The following is a 14,124-nucleotide window of genomic DNA, read 5'->3' as shown; positions in this document are numbered from 1 at the left end:
GAGCTAGGTACTAGTCATTGTTCCCTAAACCCCCTCACAAACGTAAAGCAGTCTAGAATCATGACTGGAGGACCCAGCGGACCCAGGTATCCACGCCAAGTGCGAGCATTCGGCCCCCAGGGCCGCCATGGCGACTATGACATCCCTGCTAGCCGGTCAGAAATGACTGCCTGGGATTGCTTCATTAAGCAACTGATCTGAGCCACTATATTATAAGGTATTATCTTTGAAAGATTTGTGCAATGGCAGTACATGACTTGATGTAAGCTTTTGGACATACGCCATTGCTAAGCACTTTTTCTGTAGAAGAAAATTAAAAAATACCCAAAAAAACACAAATTAAGCAAAAACATTGCTGTTGTCAACAGGATATAAACACCACATCATATTCCATAACAGGAATATGGTCAACAAACAAAGATTTTTTTTTGCTTAATTTGTGTTTTTTGTCTTTTGGGTATTTTTAGTTTTCTTCTATAGAAAAAGTGCTTAGAAATGGCGTATGTCCAAAAGCTTACACCAAGTCGTATATTATAAGGATTTATATATTTTGCGGTTATAAGAGTACTTTAAATAACACTACCCTAGCTTTAGTTACGTTAACCTAACCCAACTTAACCTACCGCCTTAAAAATAAAGAGCTATTATTTATGACACTGACCTAACATAACCGAACCTTTTACTTCAGTAAACGTCGGAACTGTTTGGGTTGTGGTTGTGGCTTCCATCCTTGTGAACTATAGGCTAACCGTAGAATTAAGTGCCAGAACAGGCTATATCCCATAGATTCGACGAAAATGAATTGAAACTCGGTGACGCAATTCCTCTTACACAGCAGAAACTTCATTCATGAATAATTAACACACACGCCCTTTTTGATGTGTTTGACGTCGTACAACACGCATTCCATTCAAGGTCCATTATTTCGTCATCACCCTAAATATAAGATCCTACAGCTGATCCACGCTTAAATGTACATTTTTAGGAGCCCTGTTTTAAGCTTTTCTTTCAGTATTCTTCAGTGACTCGCCTAAAAAGCATTGCCGTGAGCTTAGTAACTTGTATGCAAGCGCCGGGCAAGGCTAAACCGTTTAGTTTGTTAGAAATATAAAACATTTTGATATCACGATAAATCATATTTCAATGTACAGAAGTCTGTACCACGTAACTTATTTCAAATTTTACAGTTCTCAATAATAGTACCGATTGTTCACGTATTTTTCTGACACTGTTGTTCTGTGGACAATATTACTGGAACTGTTCCTTACTTCGTATCGAGTTTATATTAAAGTTTTACAATTCAAATTTTCAAAGGCAGAAATATTTTGGCTGTAGCACAGTTTCGCATCATAAACACATTCAACTGCTTACTTAATTAAAAAAAATTTTTACCTTAAAATACAATTGATACGTTACACTGAACAAATACTCCCGGAACAATGTTCCTCAAAGTTTCATGCACATATACAGGGCCGGTGCAAGGTAAATTGACGCCCTAGGTGAAAAAACTTAATGCCCCCCCCCCCCCTTTTTCCCCTAGGACACACCAAAAAAATTTTCCTTGCCTCAAAATACATCACGTAAGCCTAAGATTTTGTCAACAATCAAATGTAAGCAGGCTTGTGTTTTTTTTTTTACTTTTTTACTTATTACAAATCATAAACAGGTCACCGTGGACTTTATATCAATATAAACATTCCAAACTGTTACAAAAATCAATTTTCACCTGGTTTCAATAATCGTTGAATAATATGAGCTGTTATGTGTCGTGCTGCGCCGCCCCCAGCTACTTGGCGCCCTAGGCGGTTGCCTAGTTCGCCTATATGGACGCGCCGGCCCTGCACATATATTTTCAAAATCAAACATATATTTCGGTAACTATTCAACTTTGCACCACAAAACATACAATTCCATTTTCTGTGTGTATACTCGCAACGAACAATTCTTTCAGTTCCAGTTTACGGTCAAAGATTTTTTTTTGTAACCGCTGTTTTTTTATAAAAAGGTTCGGATAAGCCTAAATGCTCTTGCTTGCTCCCGGCGAAGCTCTGTTATTCCACGTCACGATGTCCCGGAGCGACCTCAGGGCCACAACACAAAGCTTTGAGTCTTTATTATTCCTGCGAATGCATATTGGTTTTCATTACCCACAGAGCCTAAGGCCTTGTTCGGCTGCCGAGCGGACAGGAAATTACGGAACACATTTGCAAAGGGCAGGCTCAAAGAAAAGGAAAAAAAAAAAAAAAGCTTCGGGTGATCTACAAAGAAATTCTCTTGAAACTATTTGGCTGAAACAAACTTTGGTAGCCCTATAGGCAATGCATTATACTTTTTTTTTCGAACTCAAGGCCACGATACCGGCTAAATGTAGTTTAAGGAACCGAAATCTTGTTTAAATGAGATATATTTTTAAATAACTTGACTAGTTAAAATATGATTTTTTTTTAGTGTTAAAATCAAATTCAGCAGATAAAAAAAATTGTTCGCGCATACGCCCTGCAAAGGATATATATTTTCCCGAAAGTATTGCATGTTTGATTTTATTATGAATTGCTAAGTCAAACGTTAAGGTTAGTTTTTTTTTACTATTTGGGATCACATTTTCCTTAAATGTGTACTAGGGATAATAAAGGCTGAATCTTTGTGAATAAACTGGTTTTTGTTTCATAACCCTCGAGTTCACCACCTCCGAGGAATATAAGTTTACGTAACCCCTTACAAATGCACAAATCAGCATGTTTTGCAAAACCTAAATGGCTGCCATCGGAATTAAAAAAATATATATATATAAAAATTTTAAATTGGTCTTTTTGGGCTCTGTAATCATGTATGAATCAACAAACGAAAAATCATTTGATTATAAAATGGTCAATCAACCCCCTTTGGATCACTTCACATGGAAATTATTTCTGGAAAAGTTTTTAGCTTGTCCACAAATATCGACACTTTCTTGTGAATAGTAGACTACCTATACCTATGTTTTACTAAGTTAAATTTAGCATATTATTTATTAAAATGTCCCTGTGATAGATAAATTAAAATAAATATTTATCAAAGGTCTTGGTAAAATCCTTAATTGGGTTCAGAAGATCTTTGTAGACACCCTGTCGTGTATACTGTGCAACAGAGGCGTAATTTTAGCTTTATATTTGGGGTGACAGGTAGTACTGGAGGTCTGAGGGGGGGGGGGGGAGGTTTATGGGATGCCTCCCCCAAAGAAATTTTAAAAACTAGCATTAAATTGTTAGTTTTTCAAAGTTTTTTTTTCCTTCAGACTATCATACAATTATCGTATTTTCATCAGGATTAACAAACACGTACCAAATATCAAATCGATACGACAGTTAGAAGTAGGTTAAAATCGACTATTTGATTACATAGTTTTTTGGTCACAAGCACGGCCATATGACCGTGGTTACAAGTGAAGCTAATAAAAGTGTGTATTAAAAATATATCGCCTTGTCTGTAATTCTTTGAAGAACCTAAAATTTGAGATATTTTTGACGCCAGGCTGCTCTTTCGGGCTGCTCCCGTGTTCCAGAGAAATAAAATACGTACAACTTTCTTAAGTACAATCATGAGCTTTCAAAAAACAAATATGTTTCATCAAAATCGGTCCAGTAGTTTTAGCGTGATGCCCGAACAGACAGACAGATACAGATTGTATAATGGTAATACTCTGTAAGCAGACGGACAAGGTCGGCTCGACGCGAACCACGAACTCTTAAGACAATCAAGAGAAATATTCAGGCCAATCAGAGAGTTGTTTTGTGTTTATCCTTCCCCGCGACCTCTAAGAATAGCTGTGACGCGCAGGCGGGCGTCTCGAAACAAGCGGACGCTCGTCCAGACGTCGTCCTCCCAACCTGCGGGGCTCGGCGACGACGTGTTTCAACACGTCAGCTGCGCTGGAGTCGCGACACCGAGACAGCGAGAAACCGCCTACCCGGGCGCACACGACGGTGCGCAGAGCTTCAGGAAAAACAACGCAATTTCAAAACTACTCAAGATATCCCAACGAGGTCTGCATACGCAAAGTATTTAAGAGTTCGCTGAGGGTCGTTAAGTAGTTTTGGTCTACCCCCTCCCCTGCGACAGTGTCTGTCGCCAGGGCGGCGACCATTCGCGATTTCAGCCAATGTCGAGTGATTTCTGTCGAAATGTTCGCTAAAGAAAATTTCTTACACCATTTTTATGTATAAAATCTTAGCTCTCGGTGTACGACATTAGGTGGGCGTAATTTCGTGAACGCGACGGAAGTTAAGGAACGGAAATGTGCAGCAACCACGGTGCTGCCATCTGCGGCGAATGACGCCGTAGTTCACAAATACGAGGCAAACTTTGTGGTATTGACTCTTTAGAGAATTTTAAAAAGATGGTTAGAATTTTAGTATTATTCTATGTCGAAAATCAGGTCCAAAACTGAGGTTTAGTATTTTCGAAGTTATATTCCTTTAGGCTCGTTATGAAAAAAATCGTCAGTGAATTTTTACGATTCACGCGCACCATGCAACGGATGCATAGGATGGAAAAAAAAGACTACATGTAAATAAAACAATATATATGCTTTTAAATCTTATACTCCAGTGATTATTGATATTGAATACTCGTCAATAATTAAAAACATTTATTTCTTGTGGATATTAGTAATAGTAATTGTGTTTTGAAGTTTTTCCAAGTTTATTTTCAAATGTATTTGTACAAGTTAGGATATGTTCCCGTATGTATTGTAGCGCGGACTAGTCCGCATGCATGGAGTGTGACACTGCGCCTGCGCTCGTGAAGACGCCTCCCGCAACGCAGCGCACGGAGCAGATCGGAGCCGCTCGGGCAACTTCGGTTACTCTCGTCTCCGCGGGCTAGGCGAGTGAGTGGTCTTTAGCTTGGAAGTTGGCGTAGCTGACCGCACGGCCACGAGGGCAATCTTATTAGAGATTTGTAAATTAGTAATAAGTCCTAGATACTAAGTAATAGTCATAAAAAAGATATATTTCGAAATTAATAATTTAAAAAACTAAAAAAAATAATAATAATAATAAAATTAAAATAATAAAAAATAATATTTATAGTTATTATTGTAGTTTTATCTTAAGCACTGCACGTCCATCCATGAGTTGGGTGTTTGCATATTTCGTAACGAAATGCCTAGTTTGTAAGTCATTTATCTGTTTTCTGTCTTAGTTTCTTAGTTTTTTAGGTGCTGACTGGCGGCGGAGTGAGTGGTCAGTGCAACCACTCACCACCAGGGGCGCTTGCGTCCCTGGTCACTAAATCCAGTGCTGGACAACTGGAAAAGCGGACCACGAGTCCAAGTGCCCAACCCCCGCATGGCAGACTCTTTTCTACTCTGTCCAACACTTCATCCAGACCATCCTCTGTCTCCTGTAAATTCCTACACGTAATGCATGCCAATTTGCATCCCGCATGAATGTGCCCAGGGTTTTCCCTGTGTCTATGCAGGTTTTACCTGGGCCCAACCTATCTCTAGTTATAGTCTAGATTTAAGAGTGAGGGGAGTTAGTCATGGCGCCAATCGCTGCCATGGCTGGCCAATCCCCTCCTAGCACATGATGCATGCGACCCTCTCCCTGCATGGCTAATCCCAGCATGACTAGGCGTATAGGCTTCGGCCTGAGACGCACCTAGGTCCCTCCCTAACCCGGACCCCTCCAAAATACACTTAGTTTTAGTTAGGTTAGGAAAAAAAAAATATAGTGAGTGGTCAGTGTAACCACTCACCATCAGGGGCATCTAGACTATAACCAGAGATGGTTGGGCCCAGGTAAAACCTGCATAGACACAGGGAAAACCCTGGGCACATTCATGCGGGATGCAAATTGGCATGCATTACGTGTAGGAATTTACAGGAGACAGAGGATGGTCTGGATGAAGTGTTGGACAGAGTAGAAAAGAGTCTACCATGCTGGGGTTGGGCACTTGGGACTCGTGGTCCGCTTTGAAATTTTATTTATAATTTTTTTTATATATTTTTTTGCTAACTGTGTGCCTGATGGAATTTCCCAAACTTTCACTCCTATTTAACCCCCTTAGTAGATTCTTTTTTTTTTTAATTTCTTTGCGCTCACCTAGGTTACAAATATTCCAGATACAAATTAAATTCAAAGCGGACCACGTTCCAAGTGCCCAACCTCCGCATGGTAGACTCTTTTCTACTCTGTCCAACACTTCATCCAGACCATCCTCTGTCTCCTGTTAATTCCTACCCGTAATGCATGCCAATTTGCATCCCGCATGAATGTGCCCAGGTTTCCCCCTGTGTCTATGCAGGTTTTACCTGGGCCCAACCTATCTCTAGATATAGTCTAGATTTAAGAGTGAGGGCAGTTAGTCATGGCGCCAATCGTTTGCCAAGGCTGGCCAATCCCCTCCTAGCACATGATGCATGCGACCCTCTCCCTGAATGGCTAATCCCAGCATGACTAGGCGTATAGGCTTCGGCCTGAGACGCACCTATGTCCCTCCCTAACCCGGAACCCTCCAAAATGCACTTACCGTAGTTTTATAGTTAGGTAAAAATAAAAATCGCGGTAGTGGTCACGAGCGGCGCTTCCTGGCTAATGCCTCCAGATCGTTCGGCTTTGTTATCGGCTGAGGTTCTGGGAGTATAAATAAACCCCTCCATTTGGAGGACTGGAGAGAGTCTTCGCTCCAAGCAACAACGTTGTGACGTCGGGGCTACGCCCGAGGGAAACCTGCCCTACTGCACACCGTCAAGCTCACTCGCTGTGGTCTACCTGACAAAAATATATAAACAAAAAGTATACCTGTGGATAAACAGCGAATTAAAAAAAAAAATCCCTTTCGGCGCAGCCTACAAGCGTAGGGAGATTTCGAAGTAGCCTACCTATTTCTTCTGGAAATATTTTGGAAACTTCTAAAAATTTCTGGAACATTTGAAGAAAAATGTACATAACATATTTTTTATGCTCTCAAATATTACAAAATGATCGATTAAATATTTGCTCATTTTCCATGCAGCTAAAATATTAATACTATTTTTAACTCAATATATCCACCGTTGAATAACTTGGAACGAATTTCATATTATATGCAAAATAAGATAATTATATAATTGTTTTAACCTTCAGACACTATTTTTCATACCTCGCGCTAATAACGTGGTCATATAAAAATTTGCTTTGCAAAAAGGTTTAAGATATCATTAAGTTGTTTTTTTTAAATAAATTGCTTATATTTCCCACCCCTTGCAGTAATGGTTTGTCATATAAAAAATATTTTCGCGTGAATATTTTAGATACTTTGTTTATGTTTTATAGTAAAAAATTGATTTAATAATGTACAAGTAACGGATTTCATGATGTTATTATTCTAAAACCCTTTTTTCTTAACACCTTCTGTACGAATTCGACTTTGTGCATACGACAGGAGTTATCATTTTTTTTGTCCTCTAACTCTTGTTTTTTCAACCTCTTGTAGTTATTGGATACGTTTCACAAAACAATTAATTGATGTTCGAAGTCATGAAGTTGGCCAATGAAAAATAAAATGGTGGAAGTAATGTAAAGTTTGTTACTTTGGTATCAATGGAAGACAAAATAATATTTGCTTGTTATTCTTGTTACAATCGGCTGTGGAAGGTAAGGAATGGCAATGAGACGAGCTGTAGTGAAATAAAAGTTGTATTAGACAGTGAAATAATGGAATAAAATACAATTTTTTATAAAACGTGTCTGTATGTAAATGATTCTAGTGCCTAGCTGTAACACTGTTAACGCGGTGGTATGTTTGGGAAACGATAGTCATATGATTGTTTAAGTGAGTGGTTCTAGAAGAGTATAGAGAACCAATAAAGTTACAAAGGTAAGGGCATACATAATATTTGAAATAAATAATGCAGTAGTCATTAGACTAATAAAAGTTCGTGTTTCGTTATGTTGAAATTATTTAATGGTTAGATGTTGAGATAATAGAATGCGCAAATGTGATTATAGTAAAAACGTGGAAAGCAAAAGTTTGTGTTTCGCGATACTGAATGAATTTAATGGTGGAAAGGCAAGCAACATTTATGGTGTAGTTAAAATATCTACAAGAGTATTATTTATAGAGATGATTATGGCCTTAAAGCCAGGAAATATTTTTTTTCTGAGGTTTTAGTGATTCGGTCATAATTAGTTTTCTTACATAGGTGCATAATAAAATTTATCAGAGAAGGTAAAAAGGATTGTTTCCCTAGCTGATAATGGTTCTGCACTCTTTGTAGAAATATAAACAAAGCGAAATGTTGGTCTTTGAAGAAATATAAACAAAGCGAAATGTTGAAAGAGGTTATTTCAGCGACATTAAAAAAAAATTATAAGTTTGTATCGCGATAATTATGGTAACGATGTCGATGAAGTAGCCCCCCACAAGACTGTGCTGAAGTAATAATGATCTGAACGTTCCAACGGTACATGCGTTGGAGTGAGACGGGTAATATTCTTACAGCGATGCTTTTCCATCAAGTAATAATAAAATTCCGAAAACAATTTTCTTAACAGTAGACACGTTCCTGTATTTACCCTGAAAACAAGCGTTTCTGAATTACTACTGGTTTCTGAGAAATCACCGTTTATAACAATGCGTGTGCATTGACACGGCCGCCGAAATTTTTCGCTTTTCCGTGTGGATCTGAGTGTGTGTATGATTTGGAGAACTTGAGTTAAATCGTGGGAATGGCTGATTACGCTAGGTTAGCTACATTAAAAATACTTAAAAAAAATTGTAGACGGTTGGTTGGGTTAGTATAAGCTACATTAAAATTTCTGTAAAATATTTGTAATGGTTGCTTAGAAATTGCCAATTTAATATGTAGCTATCCTGACCTAACGATACCAGAGAGCAAGTTTCATAAAGGAACGTATTTTGTGCAAAAAACCATGTGAATGGTTGGCTACCCGTCCAAAAACCCCATATACCCCCGCGGTAATTGTTCCGTATTGCATATCCAGTTTATATCAGTTTTATAATTCATATTTTCGAAAATGAAATGTTTTGGCTATCGTACGTTTCGCATCACAAACATATTTAACTGTTTATTATATTTTAGCATCTTACGTTTAAAATACAATTGGATACGTTATACGAAACAATTACCTTGTTAAGGTATCGTGTTTTAAACTACCCTCTCTCACGGCGATTCGGGTTCGATTCTTAGAGAGGTCAAACCCGAATTTCTCCGCAATCGGGTAATGTGGAAAGTTGCCATAAGCCGGTGAGGTTTTTTCGGGGTACTCCCGTTACCCCCCACACATTCATTCCGTCAACACTACATTCTCCTCTCAACACCTATCATCGTCTCTAATGACCTCGATGGCGACGAAACGTTAAGGAGTATTAGGCCACGCCATATTGCTTTCTTACAATATCAAGTCTCGGTTTCTGTGCGGTTCCTGTGTCGCATACTATAGCATAGATCTAGCTTTGGGCACTTATGGTTGTTAACATTTCTGGCCGGGTGTTGTGTTGTCATCATGGCTGTTGTAGTTGCTCCCGTGAAGAACTCATTTTCTTCCGCAAGTGCCAGACTTGAGGGGATATGTCCGACTCCAGGTCATTATTTAAAATTTACATTCCCGACTGATATACTTGCTGACTTTCAAAACTTTCACAAAACAAAAATATATCAATTGTGCATACTTTTTGTAATTAGTTGGCAAAGTTCCATTTTTGTTTTTGTGCAGCATCGATAAGAAGAATGAAATTGAATATAAATCTGGAACTTTTTAGGTTTAAAGGTCAATTTTACTGGCTACCAGGTGATATGGTTTAATTTATTTCAGAACCAAATAATTTTTACCATACGTTTTAAAATTCTCATAATTTTTTTAAGGATTTCAAAGAATAAATAAAATACTTTCTTTTTCCTGAACGAATTAAAACCATATGCTGCAGTAGCCTTCAGTATTGCCTTTAAACCAAAAAAAATATCCGGTTTTTATATACTTTAATTCTCCGTATCCATACAGCACAAAAAACTAAAAATAAATTCAACTTTGTCAGATAATTATGCAAAAGGCATGCACCATATTTTTTTTTCTGTTGAAATTCAGCCATTCATAACTTCTACAAGTCTAACCGTGTTAAACGTAAATCCAGAATAATGACCTGGGAACAGGACATACGCCCTTAAACCTGTCAGTAAACATCAGGGTGTAACGAGAAGCACCATATCGGCGAGGTACGTACTATTTACGCTCTACGATGCCAGGAATCTGTACAAAAGACAAAAAACTGGAACAAATCAAAGATGGTGAGAGAGTCCAGATGGAACACGTGCTAGCGAAAGTGAAGCTAAACAAACCAGACGACGACAGGACCATTTCTCTTCCGGATTATGGATGTCTTAATATGGACTCATGGTGATTTCTTGTGAACAAGAAAACGCATGTTTTAAATCAAACGCAGCTGTTCCCCTCCAGGGACGAGCCACGGGCGTCGCACTTTGCGAGAAAAAAAATGGGGGGGGGGGGGGCGTGCGTTAAAACGGCAGAGTAATTTTTTACATAAGGGGAAATGAACTAAAATATTTGTATTCAAAGATGCAATACATGCATAACGTCAAATATTTAAAAAAAAAACTGGTATTTTTCACGTATTAATCACAGTTGCTATGTGTATTAAACATTAAGTGACTGCAAATAAATATATTTATCTACCATTTAAGTTGAATAAAAAATTTTAAATAGCGGAATTAGTATGTGTTGGCGATATTAAGTGTTGTTGGAAATTTTTTTCGTTTGGTTGGTTTAAAAAAAAAGGGAGAGGGGGGAAAGGGGAGGGGGGACGAGAGCCAAGATGAGTTCTCCGTCCCGGTTGGAAACTAAGTCTAGTTACGTCCATCTTCACTTAGTCACCCTTCTTCAATAAATTGGCTTTTGATTCTTCCCCTACCATGGAAATTATATATTAAAAAAATATAAACTCTAATTTATTCATTACATTAACTTTAAAATACAACGTCCGGCAAATGGTTACCCATCTTATCTACGCGTTTAATATTTTGTATAGCTATCAGCCGCGTTATTTCAAATCAAACTTTATTCCAGGACTGAACATGTACGCGTACATAGGGAACATACCCAAACTGAGTTTCCGGCTCATAAATGCACATGCTAAATTAGAATTTCTCTAAAAGTTAATTTCACTTCTTTAAACATATAGTTATTATAACAACTTGGCGCTGAAAGGTATTTATGCCAGATTTCTACACGTTTCATTGCGCTGTGGTCGTGATTGGATCGTGTTGTAAATACTTAATTGTCAATTTTTGTATGCATTATTTAGGGTATCTAGTAATCATAACCCCAGGCCCGTCGGTGCTATAATGATAGTTGCGGTATTGTCTGAATAGGCAACTGGTTTGAGCATTGTAGAATAATAGGCTTTCGATAAAAGGTCACAGTAACAATTTTGCGCCGTGTCAATCACAAGGTTTTAAGCTGCCAAATAATAGGCTCACGTGTCAAATGAGATTTATTTTTAAAATTTTCCGGGGGATAAATAAATAGATACGGCAGCGAGTCACATTCTGGTACTACATAGTAAAAAATAATTTCTTTTGTTTCTTTTTTGTGAGGAACTAATAAAAGGAAATGAATTGGAATTGAGGTAGACCAATTTCATAATATCAAGTTAACTTTTTAAAATTATGTTTCATATGATTATGTAAAAACACCACTTAAAATGATATTAGTATGCATTTTGCACAAAATTCGTAATAGGTAATAAATAGGCTGTTTGTGTTACGAAATAGGTATCGTAAAGTATACTAGAATATTACCAATTATATTACATATAGCTACAATATGCGCTTGCATTTTTATTTAATTTAGGAAAGCTGCTGCAAATTTGTTAACATTCCATAGAAAGCCAATTTACAATTGGGGGGGGGGGGGGCAATCATTTCTGTATTTTGTCGAGAAATGTCTACAAAGTTATTAAGTTTTCGTACTGTTGCAATGTTTGAATACTAACCAGTTGTCAAAACAGTAACCTCTCCGTGCCGTGCCTACAACACTGAATATCTATTCAGTGCCTAAAACGTGACGTCTGATTACGCAGACGGAAAAGGCTCGCGCTTGGCAGGCAAACAATGCCACACACACCTACGTGCCACGTTCCAAATATTCATAACGACCCACACAGGCAGAAAATACTCTAACACGTACGGTCCCACGCAGCACGGAATATGAGGGCGAAGACCTCGGTTAAACACAGCCTTGGGGCAACTAACTGTCCTGGCCAACTTTTTTTTTTTTTTTCCTCTCTCCCAACCTCGGCTATTATCACTGCCTCTCAGGTTCTCACCTGCACGAGGTTGATTTAAAATATCCACTTCACTAGAAAAGTTACTACAGGTTTCAAAAAAAACAAAATACGCACTTACCATGTGTATACGTCCGTATCAGGTTGTTGGCCGCTGTTTGGTCCTTTTTATAGCTTTTTCGGTGTTCAGCCCACGTACTGGGTGAAACAGGTTAAAAAATACACGCACGAGCACGATGCAATGGTGCTGTTGCAGTGACAAGTTGTTTTGCCACAAACTTTCTTCACACTGGGGGAAAAAACTCACTTAATGACTTGCCTAAACGCGTGACGTGTAAAATAAATGCCAAGTTTCAATAAGGTCACGGGCCCAAGTCACGTCACAGCGGGCAGAGCAGTAAAAAAAAAACACCTTCTTCCCTGACCTTATTTTACATTCAAATACCAGTTGGCGACGAATGTGATGTATTGCCACGACAACGTTCGGAAACAGAAAAAGATCTCGTCACCTAACTTATTTAGAACAAAAACAGACAAAATAAATTAATGCAGCTTAATTCAAATAAAAAAATAATAAAACACAGATTTCTGCGGGAACCAATGTTTACCCTTGATTTCACTTTCAAAAGTTCCCCAGTTGTTGCGCTCGCTATTACAAGCCTACCTTTTCACACGATCTCTGGCCAGCAGACGACGTAAAGCTGTGTTAAACACGTGCAAACACTTCCAGGGCAATCCAAACACACTCGTCTCTACGTGAACACGCCACTCCAGTCAGAGTAAAAAAAAAAACTGAATACTAAACTTTCAGTTCTGCAGTTCGTTCCTTGAGCGCAAAACTAAACACACCGCACAGAGAAACTCAGGTGTCACGTCGCATAAAGCTATTCTAGTAAATGTTCGGCACAGAACACGTAACTTGAGCGGACAACGTCGCAAACCAACCACGTTCCTCGCCCGCACTTTGCCTAGTTTTGAATCAGACAAAACAATCGCCTGACACACTAACAACTTTTCTTGTTCCATTCCTGTCCGCTCGGCTAAGACCGGACGGAGTTCCGAATAAAACCGAATATGGTGCTGCTATCTCTTGTCAATATTGTGAACTGTTACAACTGAAGAGTCGCGCTACGCTGGCTTAAACGGTAATATGTATTTATATAAAGTTTTGCAAAATATTGTATAAATGTATATTTTATATATTACAATATTTTTATTTAATTAAACTATAAATAGTTAAAAACCAGTGGCAATTGATTTTTGCACCTAGGGAAGCGGACACTTTGAATTTTAAAACTCTTACCAACTGTTGTATTTATTTGTAGGCACTAATTCATAATTATACTGCATGTTGTTAATATAAATCACATATTTGTGTAAATTTGTAATTATTGATGTTATACTTATTTAGGCGCGTTATGAAAAAAATATGAAAGTACATTTTTACGATGCGCGTGCACCATGGAACGAAATTTTCACAGTATGAGGGAAAAAAAAAAACTTAATACAAAACAAAGGCTAAATACAATAGACAAAGGCTACATGCAAACAAAAATTATACATGTGCTTTTAAATCTTACACTTCAGTGATTGATGGAGGTTAAGCTAAACTTCTTCAGGCGCGTTATGAAAAAATTAATGAGAATGAAATTTACTATGCGCGCGAAACATGCAACAAAAATTGACAAGATGAAAAAAAGGCTACATACAAATAAAAATTATATGTGTGCTTTTAAAGCATATATTTTAATGAATTATAGAATACTGGTCCTTATAATTAAAAAAAACTTTTGTGAATATTATTGACAGAAATTGTGGTTAAAATTTAGTGTATTTTAA

The 14,124-nt window shown here is 37.9% G+C and overlaps 1 protein-coding gene across 2 annotated transcripts in view; it reads right to left on the bottom strand.

The window, feature by feature from the left end:
* Positions 1–13,282, bottom strand: part of LOC134533032 (receptor-type guanylate cyclase Gyc76C-like) — a 319,162-nt gene extending 305,880 nt beyond the window's left edge. The window contains exon 1 of one of the 2 annotated variants that reach the window (XM_063370183.1): positions 12,407–13,282. The gene's annotated coding sequence lies outside the window, so the exon portion shown is untranslated. The remainder of the gene's footprint in view (positions 1–12,406) is intronic. The other variant, XM_063370184.1, reaches the window with a different exon arrangement.
* Positions 13,283–14,124: the final 842 nt, after the last annotated feature.

Source organism: Bacillus rossius, chromosome 6 (assembly GCF_032445375.1).
Source record: "Bacillus rossius redtenbacheri isolate Brsri chromosome 6, Brsri_v3, whole genome shotgun sequence".
In the NCBI taxonomy this organism is placed as follows: domain Eukaryota; kingdom Metazoa; phylum Arthropoda; class Insecta; order Phasmatodea; family Bacillidae; genus Bacillus; species Bacillus rossius.
This window is presented reverse-complemented; position numbering and strand designations above follow the sequence as displayed.